Genomic DNA, 1009 nt, shown 5'->3' with positions numbered 1-1009 from the left:
GCCAAACAGTCCTATTTTTGGTATATATAAGCAAAATCCCAAAATTAAGCATATTTAAAACATTAAAACTTAAGAGTTGCTGCAATGTTCATTTTGACAGGTGCCTTGTGTAGAATAATTGAATTCTTCCTCCTACACATCTATTGAACTACAAATATCAGGAATTATTTTGTTTTTGGAATGTCTATATTGATTTTATTCTTAAATGTGTGCTTATGTAAGAAATATATGATTCTAAAATTTCACAACTATTCTTTTGAACTTACTTTTTGTTGAATTGTCCAGTTTAATAAAATCAATAAAAATTATACTTTCTATATAATAAATGTACTGTGCTCAATTTAGCATCACATACACTAACATTGGAATGATACAGAGAAGATTAGCATGCACCGTGCACAAGGATGACATGCAAATTCTTGGAGCGTTCCATATTTTTACAACAACAGCTGCTGAAAGGTATGTGGCAACAAAGGAACCATACTGCCTTCTTGGTGGGAGTGTAAACTTGTTCAACTACTTTGGAAAGCAGTGTGGAGGTTCCTCAGAAGAATCCACATAAACCTCCCCTATGACACAGTAATCCCACTTTTGGGGATTTACTCAAATGATCATAAACAAGACCATACTAAAACTACCAACACAACGACAGTTATTGAAACATTATTTACGATAGCTAAGATATGGAACCAAACCAGATGCACCCATTAGATGAGTGGATCAATTAAATGTGGTATATATACACAATGGAATTCTATGCCTCCATCAGAAAGAATGACATCTCCCAATTTGTTAGGAAATGGAAAAAAAAATATTGAGTGAAGTAAGCCAAGTCCAAAGAAACATAGGTCTCATGATTTCCCTTATTTTCAATAACGAATTTATGTCTGGGATAAGCAGAAAATTTCAAAAGATATGTGAATATAACCAGATCAGATGATGTTAAAGAAATTGAACCCCAAGATAGGGACACTAGTGGTTTTTTGTTTCTTGCTATTGTTTCTAACGT

The 1009-nt window shown here is 33.0% G+C and overlaps 1 non-coding gene across 1 annotated transcript; it reads left to right on the top strand.

Moving 5' to 3' along the window:
- Positions 1-332: 332 nt before the first annotated feature.
- Positions 333-439, top strand: LOC122104627. The gene has a single exon (XR_006146967.1). It is a non-coding gene; the product is annotated as a U6 spliceosomal RNA (small nuclear RNA).
- Positions 440-1009: the final 570 nt, after the last annotated feature.

Source organism: Dipodomys spectabilis, unplaced genomic scaffold (genome assembly GCF_019054845.1).
Source record: "Dipodomys spectabilis isolate Male_0828 unplaced genomic scaffold, ASM1905484v1 ptg000029l, whole genome shotgun sequence".
Classification (NCBI taxonomy): Eukaryota; Metazoa; Chordata; class Mammalia; order Rodentia; family Heteromyidae; genus Dipodomys; species Dipodomys spectabilis.
Note: the sequence above shows the minus strand (reverse complement) of the source record. Positions and strands in the feature narration are given on the sequence as shown.